The following is a 23,279-nucleotide window of genomic DNA, read 5'->3' as shown; positions in this document are numbered from 1 at the left end:
AAATGCAAAAAACACATGAAAACAAGAGAGAAACATCAGGAAGCCAAAAGGAGGACAGAAAAGAGCACAGAGCTCCTACAACCAGCAGCCACTACAGCGTCGTAATCTCGGAAAAAATATATCCCAATAATCAATTATTACTACCATTTATCATTTGCGGTTCAAATTAAATATCGTATAAACTTTAATGTTGCTCCTAAAGCTCTGACCCTTGAATGAAATGCAAAAATCAATACAATACGTCATTGGACTATTTTGCCCCGAGGTAGGCTTCAGCAGCCCCCGCGACCCCGAACGGGACAAGCGGTAGAAATGGATAGATGGATTTAAGGTCAAAGCATTAGCAATGTTGTAACATTACAAAATGAGACGGACTGATGTGAGTAAATGTTTAAATACTAAAGCATACATGTAAAGAATACATTATTGACATTACTGTTAAAAATACACTTCAAACAAAGTAAGTACAGTATTGGCATAACCGGTTCTCATTTTTACGTTGAGGCCACGGGTGTCGGCAGCTGCTAAAAGTAACTAATGGAAATATGTTGTACAAATTCTTAATTCGCAACCATGCCTATTATCTACATATAAGTGAAATTCGAAAAATTGGGAGTATCGTGCAAAGATTTGTTTATACCAGCACTTACATTTACAAAGTGAAACAAATATATGACATAGGCTTATAACATGCACCTCAAGATATTACAATACTTATTTTGATTGTTATAGCTTACAGCTTATTAAAACACTGCATACACTGCATTGTACTCTTAGCAAAATTCTAATTTGTATAATGTTCTTTTTAGACTAGATCTAAATTGTAGTTTTTATGGAATTTTCAAATAACTAAATTAAGAGCTTCTTCTGAGAGGCAATATTTCTGTAACGTATAAATAACTTCTGTAAACAAAAATATAGCATTGCACATTGCATGCAAATAAATAATAATCTCCAACATTGAGATGAATAAAGTGCAAACTTAAAACTTTTATCCTGAATAAATTACTTAGGCAAAAAATTTAGCTTTGCACTTTGCATCCAATAAATCAATACCGATGATCAAACATATTACCAAATGGTCAATCAAACTAATAAAGTATGAACTTATGTTTTGACTAAAATACTTCTCTAAATAAAAATGTAGTATTGTACATTTATTGTATGCAAATAAATAATCAAGTAAAACATTAAGATGTCTCTATAGCAGGGGTTGGCCGTTGATCGCCAAGTTATTAAAAAAAAAAAAATTATTATACGACATCAGCGACATCCCCACCCAGAGATTGACCAACAGACCAGAACCGCCAACAGGCAAGCATTTTAACCCCTGAACAGACCCGCACGTGTTGGTTTTCATCAGCTTCACAAGCCGCCGCTTACCACGCTGCGGCCACACCCGCCGAGCACGGCCGCACACGACACCCGCTCGTCTCGCAAACGCACATTGCATGACGTGCACAAAAATCCTCGAGCTGCAACAAGTGACTGTCGCAACACATCGGACATTTTCAGCATCCAACATCAAACAACTCTTCTATCCACCACGACCATCATCACTCGCCTGCAAACAAAGCCAAATAATAGAGTCCATGAAAATTGTAAGTAAGTATTTTGTGTTCATTTATTGTGCATACATTAGTAAACATTGACATGTGCAAAGGCAGCAATATATGATAAAACATGGTGGTGGCAAAGAAGGAGTTCCCCTTTCATTCTCTCTTAATCACACAGGAAAAACCTGCCAGGTGAACAGCTGATTTTACTACTTCCGGCGCTGACGCAAGACAACCATCTGACTCGCGTCACATATGTAACCATAGAATGAACAAGTATAGCAAAGGGGTAAATCTTGCTAAGGTTCATGGCTAAGACCAGGGATCTTGGGCTTCAAAAGGTTGGTGACAACTGCTCTATAATTTTAGTATGTGAATAAACGCAGGCTTTAGTGATCGCTCTGTACATTGTGCTCCTTTCTCATCATACATGGTATCTTCTGTAAATGATTTGTTTTCAGATGCTGCAACAAGTTTGTTGCACTGCTGTGTTTTTTTAAACAAACTTTGCAGCATGATATTTGACGACAGTTATCTTTTCATTGGAACAAACGTCTCACTCTCGTTCGTGTTAGCATTAGCCATGTTTGCTAGGTGTGTGAATCTCCACTAAGGAAGTAAGGGGGAGGGTGAAAACTACAGAAGATCCTCAGGGCAAAATATATGCTGGAGCAAGAGGAGAAAAAATATAGATTTTTGATTCTTTAAATCGGAGGCAACAAAATATATCGATGAAATCGAATTATTGCCCGAAGAAGCCACTGATCTTTATAAGTTTTCATCTATGAGAAACTAAGGTATAATTGATTGCTGTTAAAGGGAAACTGCACTTTTTTGGGACAATTTTGCCTATACAGTATGTGAGACAAAAACATTATGCATTCTAATTCATAAATAAACACTCGCAAAAGTCAGCTAACAATCGAGGTAATGAGGATTCGATCCATACCACCTATAAGGTGCTCTAACAAAACGTTCAAAAAATGCCATTAACGTTTTATATACACACTGTAAGTATGTAATGTAGAAACAGGCACATTCATAGTAACATGTAATATTTACGTTGTTTTGGACATTTTAAGCATAAAGCGCGCATTAGCTTCACAGACGTTCACTATATCTTTAAATAATAACTACTACTACTAATCATGAAAGACTTAAAAAGAGCCAATGGCGACTACTTCGGGACAAATGATCCAGAACCTTGTATTATTGAGCCTGAATATACGGAGGATGAGCTACAAAATTTAGACACTGGGTGCTAAGGTGATCCAGCTGTAATAAAACACTAATCATCATGTTGTCACACCAGCTGTGACACAGGTTTGGAAGTTCCATTGTTTTGAGTTATGTTATTGTATATCTGTCCAGGCTGGAAGCTCAGCTGGGGACGTCTACAGCTGATTTCAATCAACCTTTCTAATTTATGCCCTTCAGCTGTAGCAGGAGGGCGCTGGTTATTATTTGATGCTGCATGCCACGCTTCACGTCCCCAGCTTGGTTGAGACAAATCCCGTCCTGCGCCTTCCTGGCCATCCCGACAGACCGCCTGTTTGCCTGCTCATAATGTTGTGATTTTGTGCCTGAGCCTTATCTCGTGGTGCTTTCTTTTTCAATTGGCACCGTAGTTTTTGAAGCATTGTCAGTAGGGCTGCGTATCTTTGGGTGTCCCACGATTCGATTGAATATCGATTCTTGGGGTCACAATTCGATTATAAATCGATTTTTTCGATTCAACGCGATTCTCGATTTAAAAATGATAATTTTCTGATTCAAAACAATTCTCTATTCATTCAATACATAGGATTTCAACAGGATCTACCCCAGTCTGCTGACATGCAAGCAGAGTAGTAGATTTTTGTAAAAAGCTTTTATAATTGTAAAGGACAATGTTTTATCAACTGATTGCAATAATATACATTTGTTTTAACTACAAACCCCGTTTCCATATGAGTTGGGAAATTGTGTTAAATGTAAATATAAACGGAATACAATGATTTGCAAATCATTTTCAACCCATATTCAGTTGAATATGCTACAAAGACAACATATTTGATGTTCAAAATGATCAAAAAAAAAAATTTTGCAAATAATCATTAACTTTAGAATTTGATGCCAGCAACACGTGACAAAGAAATTGGGAAAGGTGACAATAAATACTGATAAAGTTGAGGAATGCTCTTCAAACACTTATTTGGAACATCCCACAGGTGAACAGGCAAATTGGGAACAGGTGGGTGCCATGATTGGGTATAAAAGTACATTCCATGAAATGCTCAGTCATTCACAAACAAGGATGGGGCGAGGGTCACCACTTTGTCAACAAATGCGTGAGCAAATTGTTGAACAATTTAAGAAAAACCTTTCTCAACCAGCTATTGCAAGGAATTTAGGGATTTCACCATCTACGGTCTGTAATATCATCAAAGGGTTCAGAGAATCTGGAGAACTCACTGCAAGTAAGCAGCTAAGGCTGTGACCTTCGATCCCTCAGGCTGTACTGCATCAACAAGCGACATCAGTGTGTAAAGGATATCACCACATGGGCTCAGGAACACTTCAGAAACCCACTGTCAGTAACTACAGATGGTCGCTACATCTGTAAGTGCAAGTTAAAACTCTCCTATGCAAGGCGAAAACCGTTTATCAACAACACCCAGAAACACCGTCAGCTTCGCTGGGTCTGAGCTCATCTAAGATGGACTGATACAAAGTGGAAAAGTGTTCTGTGGTCTGACGAGTCCACATTTCAAATTGTTTTTGGAAACTGTGGACGTCGTGTCCTCCGGACCAAAGAGGAAAAGAACCATCCAGATTGTTATAGGCGCAAAGTTGAAAAGCCAGCATCTGTGATGGTATGGAGGTGTATTAGTGCCCAAGACATGGGTAACTTACACATCTGTGAAGGCGCCATTAATGCCGAAAGGTACATACAGGTTTTGGAGCAACATATGTTGCCATCCAAGCAACGTTACCATGGACGCCCCTGCTTATTTCAGCAAGACAATGCCAAGCCACGTGTTACATCAACGTGGCTTCATGGTAAAAGAGTGCGGGTACTAGACTGGCCTGCCTGTAGTCCAGACCTGTCTCCCATCGAAAATGTGTGGCGCATTATGAAGCCTAAAATACCACAACGGAGACCCCCGGACTGTTGAACAACTTAAGCTGTACATCAAGCAAGAATGGGAAAGATTTCCACCTGAGAAGCTTAAAAAATGTGTCTCCTCAGTTCCCAAACGTTTACTGAGTGTTGTTAAAAGGAAAGGCCATGTAACACAGTGGTAAACATGCCCTTTCCCAACTACTTTGGCACGTGTTGCAGCCATGAAATTCTAAGTTAATTATTGTTTGCAAAAAAAAAATAAAGTTTATGAGTTTGAACATCAAATATCTTGGCTTTGTAGTGCATTTAATTGAATATGGGTTGAAAAGGATTTGCAAATCATTGTATTCCGTTTATATTTACATCTAACACAATTTCCCAACTCATATGGAAACGGGGTTTGTATTACAGTAAATGAACCAAAAATATGACTTATTTTATCTTTGTGAAAATATTGGACACAGTGTGTTGTCAAGCTTATGAGATGCGATGCGATGCAAGTGTAAGCCGCTGTTACACTATTGTTCATTTTTATTTTTATTGTATTTATTTTGTTTTCAATGAGGGATTTCTAATCACTGCTATGTTGAAATTGTTACTAATATTGATACTGTTGTTGATAATATTCATTTTTGTTTCACTACTTTTGGATTGTTCTGTGTCGTGTTTGTGTCTCCTCTCAATTGCTCTGTTTATTGCTATTCTGAGTGTTGCTGGGTCAGGTTTGGTTTTGGAATTTGATTGCATTGTTTAGGTATTGTTGTGTATTGTTTTGTTGGGTTGATTAAAAAAAAAAAATTTTAAAATCGATTTTTGAAAAATGAGAATCGATACTGAATCGTACAACCTGAGAATGGCGATTTGAATTCGAATCGATTTTTTCCCTCACCCCTAATTGTCAGTGTGGACAATAACAGACTCAACGCTCTTGTCCTCAGCACATTTTGAGATCCACAACAGAATAACCAGCCAAGAACATGAATCACGCTGAGGAAGAGAGCCTTTGGCTGGCCCTTACGTCGCAGGGCCAAATGATCAGCCAAAACGAGCATGCATTAGAGAATTTGACACTGCTGGTCCGCGAGATGCACACCAGGATGACCACACCACTTGCGACCGCTGCTGCCTCTGCTTCGGCTGGTAACCTCTCTCCTCAGGAGCTCAGCCTGCCGAACCCGGCAAGATATGAAGTAAGGAAGATTTTGGACAATGTAGAGTCTTTATCCACCACTGTTCATTACTTTTTGCACAGCAACCCCACACATACACTTCAGATTCGGCCTGAGTAGCGTATATGCTAGACTTGCTCTCTGGACGTGCCGCCAACTGGTTCATGGCTATTTGCGAGGAAAAACCCTAACTATTAACCAGCATGTCTCTGTTTGTGGCCAAGCTCAAGAGCGTGTTTGACCCCTTTGTGAGAGAATGAAAGGCGGGGGAAACAATCTTGCCGAACGCCAGCTCACATTCTCGGTAGCGGACCACTCAATTGCCTTCCGCATTCATGCAGCTGAGAGCGGCTGGGGTAAGAGGGCCTTGCGAGGCATCTATTTGGCCAGCCTCCACCCTAGGCTGAAGACAAGCTGGCCGTGAAAGATGAGACCCGGACATCGGAGGGACTCTTTTCTTTGTCCACCCGCCTCGCAATCGCATCCAGAAACGCAGTGTTCAGCGTAGAGCGGATTCCCTATGACCACGCCCACCTCCCTCTGTGAACAACACAAAGACGAATCCTTTGCTTCTTCCGCCTTCTCACTATGACTTGCCGTTGGATGACAGCGACAAGGCAAAGCCAATGCAGCTAGCTAGGCGGCAGCTGGCTTTCGTCTTCAGAGAAGACTTGCCGTCTTTGCTTGAGGCAATGCAGACCATCTTATAACCTGCTGTTCTTCTCGCCCGACCAGACAACGATCAGCCTCAGTCGGCAACACCCCCCGAGTGGCGCTCCTTTGTCACTGCAGCATCAGCAGCTTTGTCCCTATTGGTGGGCCGTATAAAAGTCCAAACTATGCTTTCTTGGCCAGGGGGTGAGGTCATCCCATCAAGGTTCTTATTGCTTGGATTTAAATTACATCATGTCCAGCTCACGACTGGCTCATGAAATATGCGTCTGTTCTCAATGGGCAATAGGAGCCATTTAGCCTTTCTCGGCTGTATGAACCATTCAAATCGAAAAAAGAATAAATGTTTTAGAGTTTCTCAAGAGGAAATAAAGAAGAGCGGAGGACTGTACGTTTTAGTAAATGATGACGACAAAGTGGTACCCTCTCAAGTCAAATAACGCATGGGTTTGCAGTGACCACTTTGTTAAAGGTTTGTCAGGGAAAGTCAGAGTCAATGATACTCAGCAAAGGTACTTCTACATCTCCCTTCCAGTTTATTTTGTACACAAATGTGTCAGAGTACACATGACAACAAGAAAAAAATCAAATATGGTGATGATTCAGTAATTGTTAGTTTGTTAAATGGATATGGATATACAATTATGGGTGTCAGTTGTCGGCTGCTAGTAGTCGCAGTTTGTCTAAATGGACGCGTCTTTGCAAGTCGCAAATTATGCAAATTATGAAATGCAACCTTACTTGAGCAGATTATTTATGACATTATGAAATGCAACCTTACTTAAGCAGATTATTTATGAAATTGTGAAATGCAACCTTACCCGAGCAGAAACGATGCATGATTTATCCGGTAGAGTCTTGAAATCCCTGACCCAGCCACACACCAAGAAGTTGTAAGCTACTGTACTTTTCCAAGTTTTCATTTATTTTGTCGTGTAGAATGACGCTTGGAGCAACAGATAGTTTGATATGTCGGGGAACTCCACCGACTAATATTGCTTGATATCAAAAGACAAATCTTTTTTTGATAATGTATAGAGATAGATTCCATTGCATTATTAGATTTTTTCTCTATTCTGCTTTTTGCAGGAAGATGTAGGCCTCTTGCGTATTTGAGTTGTGTATATGTGAGACAAAAACAAATGTTTAATTTTTTTAATGCATTTTAATTAATAAATAAACACTCGCAAAAGTCAGCCAACAATAGAGGTAATGAGGATTTGATCTATATCGCCTATATGGCGCTCTAAAAAAATCATTACTAGACTTCCAGCTTCAAGAGGTTTTATGGTAATTCTTTCCATTGTGGGCAGCTTTTCTAAACTGACTCCCCTTCGCAAGCTTCCTTCATCTTTGGAAACAGCTAGACTCCTGACCCAGCATGTGGTCCGCTTGCATGGGATCCCCCTCGACATTGTGTCTGACCCGCAGTTCTCCAAGACATGGAAAGCGTTTTGTAAGTCTCTGGGCGCAACGACCAGCGAGCTTGTCATCTGGATTCCATTCTCAGTCGAACGACCAGACTGAACAGGCTAATCAGAACTTGGAAACGACTTTGAGCTGCATGTGTCATCAGCATCCGACTTCATGGTCCCTTTACCTGCTCTTCTACCAACGTGTCTCCCCTTCATGTGGCTAATGGCTTCCAGCCCCCAGTATTCCCCTCTCAGGAAGCAGAATCGGCTGTCCCAAAGGTGCCTGGATCCATCCGGGCCGCCATGTCCTGGACGGCTAAACGCAATCAAAGACTGGCAGATATATGTCACACTCCAGCCCCTGACTGAAGAACTGGCTAGAGGGTCTGGTTGTCGTCCAGGGACCTACCCCTAGCCGTGGATTGCTCGGAATAGGCCTCCAGATTTGTGGGCGTTTTCAAGGTGGAACATTTGCTTAATTTGGCAGCGCCAAGGTTAAAGCTGCCCCCATCCCTGAAATCCTATCAGTTGTTTCATGTGTCCCGCCTAAAACCTGTGGCTTCCTGTGACCTCCATCCTCAACCAGTGCCTCCTCCTCCCAGAATCAGGCATGTGATTTTAACTTAATGAAAAAGACTGAAAATATGCCGGTGATCTGGGGGCTCCAGGGCTCCAGTCATGTCCAGGTCTAGGGCGGTGCCCTGGTGAGGGAACAAGGGGGGCAATATAATTATATAATTAGCCAATTTCTGTCTTTTCGACTCTCTCTCAACTTCTAACTGCTCCAAATGGAAGAACCATTCAAAAAACATAAATAGTACAAACAATGTGGATTCTATTAGCTAATTTCCTTTATCTGAATAGCCATTTGTGATTCATGGCATAGAATAACAAATGTCTTGCAGTCATGTTGTTTATGTTTCAAAATGATTAAACTATTCAATGTCAAAATATAAACAGTAGAAATAATGAACAAAATGTCAGTTACTGTCTTGGTCTAAAACACCAATGGAAATGAAATTTAGCATTTAGACAGGCTACACTGTAGCAAAAGTCATCAAATGTCTGCCACAATCATGTGTTCTTGAATGTGTATTACACGTCTTCCATGTCGAGAGCAGTTTTGATTTGGGCTCACATGGTGAACAACTAAACTGAATGTGTTGGGCATTGTTTTATCCAGACACAGACATTTGTCCAAATGTGGCCAAGTAGACACATTGTGGGTTTCCTGGACGTTGTCTACATCGCTAAAAGAAAAAACTAAGGAAGAGAATCCCTCTGCCATCTTCCACTAGTTTTAATATATAAATCGCCCGCTTGAACATTCCCTCTTCTCTTCTCCGACTCTCTTGTCGTCATTTTGGGATGTCTGTTGTGATTTCCCTTCCTGGTTCCATGACCCGCCCTATCTTGCCTCTGATTGGCCTGTCTGTAATGTTTTGCCCTAATCTTAACCAATCGTGACTCATCATAGTACACCAACCAGCCAATCATGGATTTTCTAATATGTAAACCAACCAATCATCATTAAGGCTTCCCGTATAGGTTGTCCCCTGCCCGTGGAGTTGCTTCGCTACGTTGCTTTGATTTTTTAAGTTAATAATTTTTAATGGAAAACCATAGTTTTTACCACTGGATTATCAAAAACCGTACACTGTACGGGAAACCCGTAGTTGTTGGCAGGTGTGGCAAAGAGACGAATCAAGATTTTAACCCACAATGTAGGTCAGAAAAAACTAAGAAAAACAGAAAATATTTTTGAAATATTTTAACAGAGATAAAAAAAGACGGATTTCCAACTATAGACAGAAAAATCACATGACTGCAGGATGATCAAGGCTATTTGGGACTCCAGAAGGCGTGGCGAGGGGGTTCAGTTTATTGGTAGGGTTATGGTCCAGAGGCTTGCTCTTGGGTGTCACGCTCTCCCATCCTCAATCCTTCTCTAGTGTCTGATTTTTTTTTTTTTTAAGATTCCCAGACAAGCCAGGGAGACCCGCTGGCAGTGCCCATTGATTGAGGGGGGATGGGAATACTGTCACACCTTTTGAGTTGTACCTGTTGTCCCTTATGTAGTGACCTCTTGTGTTATTGTATTTCTGTCCAGGCTGGAGGTGGAGCTGCGGGACGCCAACAGCTGATTCCAATCAACCCTTCCAATTTATTCTTTCAGCTGTGGCAGGTGGGCCCTGGTTAATATTTGATGCTGCATACCACGCTTCACGTCTGTGCCTTCCTGCCCGGCACCTCGCCTGTTTGCCTGCTCATCGTGTTTTCTGATTTTGTGCCTGAGCCTTATCTCGCGATGCCTTTTTGCTAAATTAGCACCATAGTTTGTTTTTTGAAGCATTGTCAGTGTGGACTATGTGTATGTGCGTTTCTTGTTTTGATTGTGTTTTTCTTTTTGTGCTGCAGAGCAGGAACCTGCTGTAAACCATTTTTTAACGGAGTTAGGCCTTATTACCTGTAACACCAACTGTTGCTTTTAATCTTTCTTGTTTAATACATTTAATTAAATGAAATGAAACAATAAAAGACTTGTCAAACTCACCGCTCTTGTCTCTGGCGCATTTTGGAGACCACCACAGTACCGCACGACACATTTAGCATTAATGCAAAATGCTCAACAAGAAATACAACTATTAATATAATAAGACAATCACTTACTGTACAATGTTTGCTCTCACTGGGATGCCGACTGATGGGATATTTATATACTCCTGTTTAGAGGAAGAATTAATTATAATCAGGTAAAAAAAAGGCTGTTCACCAAAGTTCAAGAACAAAAACAACAATGTGGCTTTGCTGAGGCAGCAAGTCAAACTGAAAGGAACAAATGTATCAATGAGCAACTGACAAAACGCAATGCTGACATCGCCAAGAAGGCACACAAGTTGAAAAAGCAGGGGAAAATTCAGAGTACTTGTAGCGCCAACTGTAAAATTTACATCAAGTTAAATGTAGGACAGGAAGAAGCCAAAGTACTTGTTCTTAAACATATCAAGGAACTGGACAAATACTGAAGATGACATCATCTCAACTCCAAGGACATAAAAGATGCAACTCACACAGCTGAAGCCAACCACTACATAAATAACATACATTATGAAAGTATTCAACAATATTAAGTAATACATAACATTTATTGACTATCACCAATAAGTTATTACATCCATCCATCCATTTGTATTCATTTTTTCCCTAACACTTTCCCTTCTTTCAAACAGGAAGTGAACTTAATGTGAAATAGGTAAAAATGATGATGTAAATGGACTATCAGTAAAATATATGGAGAAGGGCTAGGATGAAATATAAGCTTTGCTTCTTCCTACTCCTTTTCAGATATGTTAAAATCTGCAAACTAACTACATGATGTCCCTTATGTAAACTTGTTAAACTTGTCTGAAACAAATATAACCAAATCATAATCATGTACGTGAGAGGCATGATTTATAATCTAGAATTGACTTTTACCAACTCAGGGGCAAAGCAGCAGCCCACTGGCTAAGTATGTTAATATAGCTGCATAAACATTTTACTTATCTGTGATCAATGCCCCACTAATATAGTTCCTCGGCGTTAGCTCTTATAAAAACTATGTATTTAATACTTGGTTATTATTCAGGTCAAAACATGTAAATAGAATTTTGTTGGTAGTTTTTGGATGTTTTTTAGAGGTCTTTATGGACACAATAGAGCAAGGGTTCTTAACCTTTTGGACCCCGGGGCCAAACGTTAACTCTACAGAGGAGCCCGAGGCCCATTCAAATATTAACACTGAATTAGTAATCTAACGCTTGATTTTAATCGTGGCGAAGTTGGGAGAGTGGCCGTGCCAGCAATCTGAGGGTTACTGGTTCAATCCCCACCTTCTACCATCCTAGTCACGTCCGTTGTGTCCTTGGGCAAGACACTTCACCCTTGCTCCTGATGGGTCCTGGTTAGCGCCTTGCATGGCAGCTCCCGCCATCAGTGTGTGAATGTGTGTGTGAATGGGTGAATGTGGAAATACTGTCAAAGCGCTTTGGGCTCCTTAAAAAGGGGTAGAAAAGCGCTATACAAGTACAACCCATTTACCATTTACCATATAATCAAATTCATAATAATATCTAACTATAGTTACAGTTTAACAGCATAAACCTTGTCAAATGATATGAAACCATGTGTTGATTAGAAAGACTTAGGTCAGGCTGATTACAAAAATAAATACTCATCAAATATATTGAACAAAAAGGACTCACAAACTGATGAAAAATTAATTTGCATAAAATTAAGAAGTACTAAAATTAATTCTTACTAAATTAATAAGAAATAACAAAATATACTTTTCTTAAATTACCTCAAAACATTTTAAGTGCAAATGAAAATACAGCTAATGTTTGTGCTCAAGTAACTTCTCTATGGCTTTAACTCCAGACTTATTGTTTGTTTGATCCAGGGTGTACCCCAACTTCCGCCCGATTGTAGCTGAGATAGGTTCCAGCGCCCCCCGCAACCCCGAAGGGAATAAGCGGTAGAAAATGGATGGATGGATCATACTGTCATCACTGCCACAAGTGGTGAAAAAGTGTATTACAATTGAGTACCGTTGAGCTGAGAAACAAATGGGCCCAACAATGGGCCAGGCCCCATGGTTAAGAAACACTACAATAGAAAAACTCCCATTTGCTTCATTGTTAGCCACCTTGTACTAAATAAAAACATTTACGTATGTGCTCATCTTTCATAGAAATTGTCAATTACTGGCAGTTCCCCTTTAAAACCTGAGGAGAAAAATAAAATTTTGCTTGATACTGAACATTTAGACATCTTTTTGCATTAGTATGAACACTGGTCTTTCAGCATGCACCCAATAGCCATGAAGAAAAGAGAAGAGATAGAGGACCAGGGCGCAGGGCCTGTATCATTAGGGATTAACCTAGCCGCAGGCTCTACAAATAGACTGTCTCCTCATATAGGCTGCCAGCGCACAGGCGTTTATTTGTTTTGCCATGTTGCTGCTGTAAGAAAGAAAAGATAGTTCAAAGAAACTCTGGCAGGTTGGTACTCCTGTTTAACTAAACCTAAAAAGAAATCAGACACATAAGGGGGCTTTGAGAGAGCCACGTCCTTATTAAAGTGACATGGACTGAATCAAACTTTTGTTTGGTTGATGAAAGCTCTTCTGTTTGTTTGCAATATCAAAACTAGTTTAATTTGTATCGCCTTTGTGACTGCCAACAGGCAGGAGTTCAATGTTTCAGTTAAAAAATAAATAAATAAATATCAATCCATCCCAATTGTTCTCATTATTTACACATTACAATTCACTCTTGTTTGAATGTAACAGAGGGTGGGGAGGACATTAAATGTAATACATTACCATGCTGTTTACATATCGAAATTTCAAACTTCCACAAAACTGTAAGTGACCCAGTCCAGTGATACCCATGCACTCTAGTGAAAACAAACCTGGAAATGGTGATGTGTTTCACTTTTCAAAACCATACATACTTTCAACTAAATGTAAACATAGAACTCAAAACACAGCAGTTGCGACATCAGCTGCTTGAAAAATGTAAACACTTAACGGGTTGTTTATCCTTCTGTAGCAGGGGGAGACTGTAGTACCCTCAACCAAGATTTTAACCACCTCCCACAGTGTTTAAAAACATGCATTTGAACTGATCATAAAATGCCAGGCTCATTGGCATGGCGGCCACATCTTGCAATCAACTGTGTCCCGCAGTGCACAGACCGAGTCAATCAGTAAAAACACATGCCACATGCACGGACCAAGAGCACAACAGAAACTACACCAACAAAACCCAAAGAGGAAGTGGTGCCAAAAAGAGCAAAGAACAACTCCTTTATTTGGATTTTTTTTAAATCAAGACACAGACCAAACAACCGTAGGCTAATCTGCACACATGCCGCCAACGAGTCATTGCTAGCGACTTGAACACGTCTATTCTTTTCTATCTCTTGAAGCCACAGCACGAAAGTCAGTACAGAGAGTGTTAAAATGCGACAAAATACTAACATTACCTCAACACCACATCACGATGGAAAATTGGCATTTAGCTTATGAGTTTACAGGGCTGCAGAATTAATCAAATTGTATTCACAATCATTATTTTGGGTGCTACTATGGGTGATTGTCTGCAATATTAACATTAAAAAAAGCAGGCTCCACTGCATATCAAATCAAGCACTTTCATAACCGCGGCAGCAGAAACGCAACAGCAGCTTGTCTTGAAGTCTGTGAAGCATCGTTCGCACACACCAGAGGCCGTTGTGTATGTGTACAGAGCTCAGTGACCACGCCACCACCTCGCCAGCTGGCATTTATCACATTTTTCCCAGGCTTCTGGAGCCTTTCGTCTAGTTTCACTTCTGTGGTGTCGAACAGCGTGCCTTCAAGGCCGCACCACTGTCATGATGTATATTTTTGCAAACATCCGTGCAAAAATGAGCACTAAAAAATTAGCATGAAAGAGTCCCACTTAGGACCTGAAAGTAAAATCTTTTTTAGTTGTGGTTTGACGAATAAAACCAAATAACAACAAAATACTAGAGCTAGTAAGAACAGTTAACATTTAAAATATTTCAAAACATCATGTAGGTAGGTTGTGGGTTAAGCTAAAACAATGTTGATTACAGCAGAGCAGCAGTTTGCACAAAGGAGCGCCTATGGATCCATACACTTCAGCAGCTCGTGCAAACACACCAGGAAAATGTCTAAAAATAGGTAATCAATACATACTAGAAAGGTTCCAATGCCACATGAGGGTTATTAAGTGTTTCAGAAGCTCTGGCATCCCAAATGTCAACATATATGCATTAGGGGGTGAGCGGATCAATACCAAGGGTAGTATCAGTAATGGATCGATGCTAGCGTGATGAGATTTATACTTTTCACTTTTGTTGTATGTTTTTTTTCACAAATAACCGTTTTTTGTTGTTGTGGTGTTCATATTGTTACAATGTTGATATTTTGTAGATTTATATATTATATTGCTTTTAAATGGATTATTTGTAAGGGACCACAATGCAAATCAGACCGATAATTTGGGGCAGATATGAGGAATTATGTCATACCGATAAATCCAATAACATTAAAAAAATAGCTCCGATAACCAATAACGCTCCAAAGAAGCGATATTAGCAGCACAGTCCTCTAGTTGGGTTAGGGCAGTGATGGTAAGCCCATTACCTTTGATCCCTCAGGCGGTACAGCATCAAAAAGCAACATCAGTTTGTAAAGGATATCACCACATGGGCTCAGGAACACTTTAGAAAACCACTGTCAGTAAATACAGTTGGTAGCTACATCTGTAAGTGCAAGTTAAAACTCTACTATGCAAAGCCAAGGCCATTTATCAACAACACCTAGAAACGCAGCCCGCTTCGCTGGGCCCGAGCTCATCTAAGATGGACTGATGCAAAGTGGAAAAGTGTTCTGTGGTCTGACAAGTCCACATTTCAAATTGTTTTGGGAAATTGTGGACGTTGTGTCCTCCGGAACAAAGAGGAAAAGAACCATCCGGATGTTTGTAGGCGCAAAGTTCAAAAGCCACCATCTGTGATGGTATAGGGGTGTATTAGTGCCCAAGGCATGGGTTTGGGTAACTTACACAGCTGTGAAGGTACCATTAATGCTGAAAGGTACATACAGGTTTTGGAGCAACATGTTGCCATCCAAGCAACTTATCATGGACGCCCCTGCTTATTTCAGCAAGACAATGCCAAGCCACGTGTTACAACAATGTGGCTTCATAGTAAAAGAGTGCGAGTACTAGACTGGCCTGCCTGTAGTCCAGACCTGTTTCCCATTGAAAATGTGTGGCGCATTATGAAGCCTAAAATACCACAAAAGAGACTGTTGAACAACTTAAGCTGTACATCAAGCAAGGATGGGAAAGAATTCCACCTGAAAAGCTTAAAACATCGGTCTCCTCAGTTCCCAAACGTTTACGGAGTGTTGTTAAAAGGAAAGGCCATGTAACACAGTGGTAAAATTGCCCCTGTGCCAACTTTTTTACAATGTGTTGCTGCCATTAAATTCTAAGTTACTGATTTTTTGCAAAAAAAACAAGTTTCTCAGTTCAAACATTAAATATCTTGTCTTTGCAGACTATTTAATTGAATATAAGTTGAACAGGATTTGCAAATTTTTGTATTCTGTTTTTATTTATAAAATAAAATAATTATTAAATATAAGTCATTTGAGGTGCTTACTATGAGGTCTGTCGCACCATTGCCTCTCTACCTGGCTGTTATCTACCGCCCCGAAGTTCTGTCTCATTGTCAACAAGCTAATAATAATAACTGCTTTAACAGCCGCAACATTAATGCTGTCACAACTATGACTCTTGCTGGCCTACTGTGTCGGGAATGGCGCCATTCCCAAATTATGTGGGCTCTATTGATAATCTCACTAAGAACTTTAACGACGCCCTGCGCGACACCATCGATAGTATAGCACCGCTGAAGCTAAAAAAGGCCCCTAAAAGGCGAACCCAATGGTTTACAGAAGAAACTAGAGCTCTTTAACTATCATGTAGAAAACTGGAACGCAAATGGCGGGCGCGCGACTAAAATTGAGGTTTTCCATCAAGCATGAAGTGATAGTTTAATAACTTATAAACGCATGATTACCTTAGCTGAAGCTAATTACTACTCAAATCTCATCCGCCTCAACAAAAACGATCCTAAATATTTGTTCAGTACAGTAGCATCGCTAACCCAACAAGGGACTCCTCCCAGTAGCTCCACCCACTCGGCAGAGGACTTTATGAATTTCTTAAATAAGAAAACAGAACTCATTAGAAAGGAGATTAAAGACAACGCATCCCAGCTACAACTGGATTTTATTAACACAGATACGAATGTATATACGACGGATATTGCCCTCCAAAATAGTCTCTCTCTTTCTGATGAAATAACATTAGAGGAACTCCTACGGCGTATAAATGGGATAAAACAAACAACATGTTTACTTGATCCACATCCTGGGAACCTTATCAAGGAACTGTTTGTAATATTAGGACCATGAGTGCTAAATATTATAAACTCATCACTTTCCTCTGGCACTGTTCCCCTAGCATTCAAAAAAGCGGTTTTTCATCCTCTGCTCAAAAGAACTAACCTCGATCTTGACCTCATGGTAAACTTTTGGTCGGTGTCCCATCCTCCGTTTATTTCGAAAAAATTGTTGCACAGCAGCTAAATGAACACTTAGCGTCTAACAATCTCTGTGAACCCTTTTAATCCGGTTTAAGGGCAAATCACTCTACAGAGACAGCCCTCGCAAAAATGACTAATTATCTATTGCTAACGATGTATGCTGATGTGTCATCCATGTTGCTGCTTCTTGATCTTAGCGCTGCTTTCGATACCGTCGATCATAATATTTTATTAGAGCGTATCAAAACACGTATTGGTATGTCAGACTTATCCTTGTCTTGGTTTAACTCCTATCTTACTGACAGGATGCAGTGCGTCTCCCATAACAATGTGACCTCGGAGTATGTTAAGGTAACGTGTGGAGTTCCCCAGTGTTCGGTTCTTGGCCGTGCACTCTTCAGCATCTACATGCTGCCGCTAGGTGACATCATACGCAAATACGGTGATAGCTCTCACTGTTATGCTGATGACACCCAACTCTACATGCCCCTAAAGCTGACCAACACGCCGGATTGTAGTCAGCTGGAGGCGTGTCTTAATGAAATTAAACAATGGATGTCCGCTAACTTTTTGCAACTCAACGCTAAGAAAACGGAAATGCTGATTATCAGTCCTGCTAAACACTGACACCTATTTAATAATACCACCTTAACATTTGACAACCAAACAATTACACAAGGCGACTCGGTAAAGAATTTAGGTATTATCTTCGACCCAACTCTCTCGTTTGAGTCACACATTAAGAGTGTTACTAAAACGGCCTTCTTTCATTTCGGTAATATCGCTAAAATTCGTTCTATTTTGTCCACTAGCGACGCTGAGATCATTATTCATGCGTTCGTTACGTCTAAATGCGGCTGCTAGACTTTTGACAAGAACAAGAAAGTTTGATCATATTACGCATACACTGGCTCACCTGCACTGGCTTCCTGTGCACTTAAGATGTGCCTTTAAGGTTTTACTACTTACGTATAAAATACTACACGGTCCAGCTTAGGGCTGGGCGATATATCGAATATACTCGATATATCGCAGGTTTGTCTCTGTGCGATATAGAAAATGACTATATCGTGATATTCGTGCAGTTGCTTTTAGCTGCGGGCATTACACTACAGGCGGTTCTCACTCTTTCTTGTCTCTCCTTCTGACAGAGACATAAAACACATACTGTCGCACGTGCAACGTCATACGCTCTCGCGGAACAGAGAGGTAGCGGCATGGGTAACATTAGCTGTGGTGCTAGCGGAGTGGTGCGGGTGGTAATACGAGAGAAAGAAGGTGCCAATCTGGTAACAAATGAAGGGAGAATTAATTCCCAAGAAAAACAGCACGGGGTCCATCGTCTGGCGGTGGTTTGGCTTCAAGCGGGAATATGTTTAACAGACAACCGTAGTATGTCAAGTATGCGGCAAAAGCGTTGCTACAAAAAGTAGCAGCACTGCTAATTTGTAGCATCATTTGAAAAGTCACCCGCTAGAGAATGAAGAGTGCTTGAAACTCCGCATGTCAACATCTCCGTTCGGTGCCACACCCACAAAATGCCCAAGCAACCATTTCCAGATCAACACAGTATAAAACAAATAGTCAACAACAGAAGGAGATAACGTCCGCAATTATCTACCACATAGCGAAGGACATACACTATTTGATTTCCTATTATGCAGCTCATTTTTATTTGACAGTTATTGAAATATCTTGTGTGACATCATGCACAAAAGTGCACTTTATTTGTTTTAAAATATTATAGTGGCGTTCTGTAGAAAAAGTGCACTTTAATTTAGTGTTGTTTTGATATGTCATCTTACATCATCTTACATGAATGTTTGTCCCACATCTGCGGTCCCCTCCAAGTTTTCTCATTGTCATCCCATTGGGTTGACATTTTTCTTGCCTTGATGTGGGATCTGAGCCGAGGATGTCATTGTGGCTTGTGCAGACATTTGAGACACTTGTGATTCAGGGCTATATAAGTAAACTTAGATTTATTGATTGATAGATTATTTACCATATACACAACGTGCCAACTTCACTGATTTTGGGTTGTGTATAATCCATATGTATTATTTGTAGGATCTGCATTTTTATATCTCACTATGTTGTTCAGTACGTGTAATTTTATCAATTTATAGGCAGGAGGTTGTCTGTGCCATCGCCGTCACAAACGTTTGGGGAGCTGCAGCGGGCTCCTTCTTTAATATAAGAATAAGAACCAGAAAGGGGCTCTGAAAGCATATGTCACCCAAAACATCATGAAAAGGACTTTCTTCACCAGGGTTCTTTTGTTGTGGTTATTGTAAATCATTTGCATGTGAGGCCGTAAAATTCCCCTGAACTCATTGTAAACAAACATGGCATCAATGGTGTAGGACTTCTTCACTGTTTCAGAGGAAGACATTCTGCGTACTATTTACACCAAGTGTTCTGCAAATGTTCCGCGAGGAAAGCGGCAAACCATCGAGCTTCAAACACATCAAACCTTATCAGTCACCTAAAAGGCCAGCATCACTATAATGGTCTTTTGAAAGCCTACAAAAACGCCTGAACTGCTAAAAAAGCTGCCCCAAAGCAAACTACAAAGAAAAGCGAGCGCAAGCTACAGTTACATCTAAGTTAAAATTAATAATAGTTAAACGAGCTAATTGTACATAAACCCCGGGCCAAAGACAAAGTGTTACTAACCCCCGAAGAGTGTCTCCCACTTCTGTCTCCTTAGCACCATCGCTAGTCATGACTTTGGCAATTCAAAAGCTAGGCTGCACATTGGTGGAGGTGTTCTGCACGCTTTCACACCTCATCTTTCACAGCGGTGGTAATGCACAATCTTTAGGCCTGAAAGTACTTGAAATTACTTCTCGAGTGATACTTAATGGTTTCATTATTCTGGGTGATACTTAGATGATAGATAATGCCTCATATTAGGTAATAACATTTCAGTTCAGCATTCTTCTTCCTTATAGGGTGGTATTACTGTGTGTTTGTGCAGTTTCTTGAAGTGGCTCATATGCTTTCCTTTCTAAGTTTTAATACAACATACAGACATGATATACGTTGTTAGTATTGTGCACGGTCCCCCTGTCATTACGCTGCGCCCCCTCCAATTTGGAACCACTGCCCTACGGTCATATTTATACCTTACACGCTAGAAAAAGTCTAAATGTGGGCAGAAATTATCTAAAAACACACGGACACCAACAAACAAATGCAATGGACAAATGCTGCAAAATAAAAGTGCTACTATTAGATAAAAATTGGATTGTTGTGACACATACTGGGTACCGAAATGTGGTTTAGCATCTAATCAGAAATTCTATATATATATATATATATATATATATATATATATAATATATATATATATATATATATATATATATATATATATATATATATATATATATATATATATATATATATATATATATATATATAAATATATATATATACACACACATACATACATATATATATATATATATATATATATATATATATATAATATATATATATATATATATATATATATATATATATATATATATATATATATATATATATATATATATATATATATATATATATATATATATATATATATATATAATAATAATACCTGTGATTTATATAGCGCTTTTTTAAGTACCCAATATATATATATATATATATATATATATATATATATATATATATATATATATATATATATATATACATATACATACATACATACATACATACATATATATATATATATATATATATATATATATATATATATATATATATATATATATATATATATATATATATAATGTATAATTACTTCCACCTGTTCACTTACTGTAAATGGTAATTTACTCTACATTTGTATTTTCAATCCATTGTGTGCACGTGTGTTTATATACAGTACAGGCCAAAAGTTTGGACACACCTTGTCATTTAATGGGTTTTCTTTATTTTCATGACTATTTACATTGTATATTGTCACTGAACGCATCAAAATTATGAATGAACACATGTGGAGTTATGTGCTTAACAAAGAAAAGGTTAAATAACTGAAAACATGTTTTATATTCTAGTTTCTTCAAAATAGCCACCCTTTGCTCTAATTATTGTTTTGCACGCTCTCGATGAGCTTCAAGAGGTAGTCAACTGAAAGGGTTTTCACTTCACAGGTGACATAGTTTTGATGCCTTCAGTGACAATCTACAAGGTAAATAGTCATGAAAATAAAGAAAACGCATTGAAATGAGAAGGTGTGTCCTAACGTTTGGCCTGTACTGTGTATATATATATATATATATATATATATATATATATATATATATATATATATATATATATATATATATATATATATATATATATATATATATATATATATATATATATATATATATATATATACATATATATATATATGTATATATATATATGTATGTATGTATGTATGTATGTATGTATGTATGTATATATATATGTATGTATGTATGTATGTATATATATATATATATATATATATATATATATATATATATATATATATATATATATATATATATATATATATATATATAATATACATATATATTAGGGCTGCAACAACTAATCGATTAAATCGATTAAAATCGATTATAAAAATAGTTGCCGATTAATTTAGTCATCGATTCGTTGGATCTATGCTATGCGCATGCGCAGAGGCTTTTTTTTAAAAAAAAAAAAATTTAAAAAATTTTTTGTTGTTGTTTTTTTTAATAAACCTTTATTTATAAACTGCAACATGTACAAACAGCTGAGAAACAATAATCAAAATAAGTATGGTGCCAGTATGCTGGGTTTTTTCAATAAAATACTGGAAAGGATAGAAATGTAGTTTGTTTCTTTTATCCGATTATTAATTGATTAATCGAAGTAATAATCGACAGATTAATCGATTATCAAATTAATCGTTAGTTGCAGCCCTAATATATATACATACACATATATATATATATATATATATACACATACATACATACATACCAGTGGCGTGCGGTGAGGTTAATGTCTGGTGAGGCACGACTGCATCCTCACAGTCAGATTTACAAACATATGAATCTAGGCTCTAGGCTCAGTAAATTATGATAATCGACTAAGAAAGCTGGATAAAATTATGGAAAGGGAAATCTTTAACCTTGTATGGTAAAATATCTATTATCAACTCGTTAATTATTCCTCAATTTATTTATTTGTTTTTGTCATTACCAGCTCCATCACAGAACTTTTTTAAGATTTATGAGCGGAGGGTATTCGATTTGGTCTGGGACGGCAAACCAGAAAGGATTAAAAGAAAGGTTTTGTACAATGAATATGAATATGGGGGCCTGAAACTTCTCAACCTTGAAGCTATGTGTCTGTCTTTAAAAGCATCAATTGTTCCAAAGATGTATTTAAACACTGAGTGGTACACAAGTGTCCTGTTAGACAAAAAACATGTACTGTATCAAAAGAAATTGTATCCTTTTTTACAAGTGATCCCCTCCCATTTTTCTCATGTAGAGAGTCTGCTGGGAAACATGGCGGGGTTCATAAAGGAAACAATCCACTCATGGTGGTGTTTTCAATTTTATGTACCAAAAAAAAGAGATGATATTTTGCAGCAGATAATATGGATGAACTCTAATATTGTAATAGATGGAAAGCCTTTCTTTTGGAAAAATATGATTGAAAGAGGAATCATTTTTGTCAATGACATTATCAATGAGAATGGTAAAATTATGAAATATGATGAATTTACAACCATGTATGGTGATGCTTGTTCAAGCTTTTCATTTAATCAACTAACTGGAGTCATTGGGAAAAGATGGAAACAAATTAATTATGGAACTACTAAATTATTAGTTTGTAAACCCTTAATAAGAAATTCTAGTTGGCAAAAAGGAACTAAAATAAATAGAAAAATATATAAGTTTTATTTAATAAAGAAATCTTTGAAGGCTGCCCCATACCACACATATGGAAAATGGGAGGACTTTTTTGACTGCCCGTTGCCGTGGGATGCAATATTCAAATTAATCCACAAAACCACTATCGATGTGCAAAATCGTTATTTTCAAATTAAAATTATTTATAACTTCCTACCCACGGGAAAAATGTTAAAAATATGGAATATGACAGAGTCAGATGATTGCCGATTTTGTTGTCAGGAGCCTGA

At 38.4% G+C, this 23,279-nt stretch overlaps 1 protein-coding gene across 3 annotated transcripts in view; it reads right to left on the bottom strand.

Moving 5' to 3' along the window:
- LOC133638837 (E3 SUMO-protein ligase PIAS1-like) overlaps positions 1 to 23,279 on the bottom strand; it is a 125,410-nt gene that overhangs the window by 93,878 nt on the left and 8,253 nt on the right. Inside the window, exon 1 of one of the 3 annotated variants that reach the window (XM_062031830.1) lies at positions 10,589 to 10,851. The exons of the other annotated variants lie outside the window; for them this stretch is intronic. The gene's annotated coding sequence lies outside the window, so the exon portion shown is untranslated. Of the gene's footprint in view, positions 1 to 10,588; positions 10,852 to 23,279 lie in introns of those variants that run through there. 3 annotated transcript variants of the gene reach the window in all.

Source organism: Entelurus aequoreus, linkage group LG02 (genome assembly GCF_033978785.1).
Source record: "Entelurus aequoreus isolate RoL-2023_Sb linkage group LG02, RoL_Eaeq_v1.1, whole genome shotgun sequence".
Classification (NCBI taxonomy): Eukaryota; Metazoa; Chordata; class Actinopteri; order Syngnathiformes; family Syngnathidae; genus Entelurus; species Entelurus aequoreus.
This window is presented reverse-complemented; position numbering and strand designations above follow the sequence as displayed.